Raw genomic sequence first — 3,073 nt, forward strand, 5'->3', positions numbered from 1 at the left:
GTTATTTGTAATCTTTGTAAGCCAAATACATCATATTTCAAGACGAAACGTTGAAAGAGAACCACAAATGTGATATACTGTAGGGAAGACGTTGGTTTGAGATATGACGAATTTTATTGAAGTCCACGATGATTCATTGAGATGGTTGCTGAGTGCTTTAAAAAAAAATTAAAGAGCTGTTGCAAGTAATTTATAGACCGCGTTATGAAAAGCTTTGGATTTACTACACAGATCAGTTGGGATGGTTGGTGTGCACTCATGCAAAGTATGAAACTGAATGCCTTTATGGCGGAACTTACGTTTAAAAATAGAACCTATTATATATAATTGTGTATTTCCTCAGCCAACTGAATGTCTGAAATCAGAAAAGAAGCTATCGCATAACAAGTTTTCGGTACCCAAACTATTCTTGATGTTACCGATAATATTTGGATCAGTGGACAAACAGTCAGTCATTTAAGATGTGCATGCTATATAGATATAAGAAGATGTCGTATGAGTGCCAATTAGACAACTGTCCATCCAAATAACAATTTGTAAAGGTAAGCCATTAAAGGTTAAAGTATGACCTTCAACATGGAGCTTTGGTTCACACCGATCGGCAACATGTAAAGGACCCCAAAAACTAGTGTGAAACCATTCAAACAGGAAAATCAACGGTCTAATCTATATATATAAAAAAGAAAAACGAGAAACACTTATGAACCACATCAACAAACGACAACCACTGATGCCATCTTCTGCACCTTTGCACTATTATACAGCGTAAGAGTCGTACTAGTGGTTCTGTACATACTATGCACGGCCGTGACATAACGTGAAAAATAAACATGCATAAAATGATGAGGACGAAGCTCATAAACTCTCAATGCACCGACATAAATTCGTCTAGGTTTTCCCGGTTACAACCGTAACATTTATATTGGTATGTCATTTTCGTCGTCGTTGTCACTCATCGTCGCTTTAAACGACAATAATGGGAGTACAAGCGTATGGATCTCTATGAAATTGTACCCAAGGTTCAATACTACTAACGCAAGGTTAATATTAATTCGGATGGTTATCGTTCTAACTGTTTAGGAATTAGGGACCAAAATAAGATTTTTTTTTGTTTCATGACAATAACTTGGTGTGTACAAATGCATGTATCTCTCCTGACGATTCATAATCAGACTTCTCTCTTCTCTCCTGACGATACATAATCGGACTTCTCTCCTGACGATACATAATCAGACTTCTCTCCTGACGATACATAATCATACTTCTCTCTTCTCTCCTGACGATACATAATCGGACTTCTCTCTTCTCTCCTGACGATACATAATCAGACTTCTCTCCTAACGATACATAATCAGACTACTCTCCTGACGATATATAATCAGACTACTCTTCTGACGATATATAATCAGACTACTCTCCTGACGGTACATAATCAGACTACTCTCCTGACGATACATAATCAGACTACTCTCCTGACGATACATAATCAGACTACTCTCCTGACGATACATAATCAGACTACTCTCCTGACGATACATAATCAGACTACTCTCCTGACGATACATAATCAGACTACTCTCCTGACGATACACAATCAGACTACTCTCCTGACGATAAATAACCAGACTACTCTCCTGACGATAAATAATCAGACTACTCTCCTGACGATAAATAATCAGACTACTCTCCTGACGATACATAATCAGACTACTCTCCTGACGATACATAATCAGGCATCTCTCTTAACAAATCATAATCAGACTTTTCTCTTCTCTCCTGACGATACATAATCGGACTTCTCTCTTCTCTCCTGACGATACATAATCAGACTTCTCTCCTGACGATACATAATCAGACTTCTCTCCTAACGATACATAATCAGACTACTCTCCTGACGATACATAATCAGACTACTCTCCTGACGATACATAATCAGACTACTCTCCTGACGATACATAATCAGACTACTCTCCTGACGATACATAATCGGACTTCTCTCTTCTCTCCTGACGATACATAATCAGACTTCTTTCCTAACGATACATAATCAGACTACTCTCCTGACGATACATTATCAGACTACTCTCCTGACGATACGTTATCAGACTTCTCTCTTCTCTCCTGAAGATACATAATCAGACTTCTCTCTTCTCTCCTGACGATACATAATCGGACTTCTCTCCTGACGATACATAATCAGACTTCTCTCCTGACGATACGTTATTAGACTTCTCTCCTGACGATGCATAATCAGACTTCTCTCCTGACGATACATGATCAGACTTCTCTTCTAACGATACATAATTAGACTTCTCTTCTGACGATACATAATCAGACTTCTCTCCTGGCGATACATTATCAGACTTTTCTCCTGACAATACATAATCAGACTTCTCTCCTGACAATACATAATCAGACTTCTCTCTTCTCTCCTGACGATACATAATCGGACTTTTCTCCTGACGATACATAATCAGACTTCTCTCCTGACGATACGTTATTAGACTTCTCTCCTGACGATGCATAATCAGACTTCTCTCCTGACGATACATGATCAGACTTCTCTTCTAACGATACATAATTAGACTTCTCTTCTGACGATACATAATCAGACTTCTCTCCTGGCGATACATTATCAGACTTTTCTCCTGACAATACATAATCAGACTTCTCTCCTGCCAATACATAATCAGGCATCTCTCTTTACAAATCATAATCAGACTTTATCCCTGACAATACTTAATCAGACATCTCTCTTGACGAATCATAATCAGACTTGCCTCCTGACGATACATGATCAGACTACTCTCTTGATGAATCATATTCAGACTTCTCTCCTTACGATACGTGATCAGACTTTATCCCTGACGATACATAATCGGACTTCTCTTCTGACGATACATAATCAGACTTCTCTCCTGACTATAAATAATCAGACTTCTCTCCTGACGATACATAATCAGACTTCTCTCCTGACGGTACGTAATCAGACTTCTCTCCTGACGATACGTAATCAGACTTCTCTCCTGACGATACGTAATCAGACTTCTCTTCTGACAGTACATAATCAGAC

Source organism: Mytilus trossulus, chromosome 2, assembly GCF_036588685.1.
Source record: "Mytilus trossulus isolate FHL-02 chromosome 2, PNRI_Mtr1.1.1.hap1, whole genome shotgun sequence".
NCBI lineage: Eukaryota > Metazoa > Mollusca > Bivalvia > Mytilida > Mytilidae > Mytilus > Mytilus trossulus.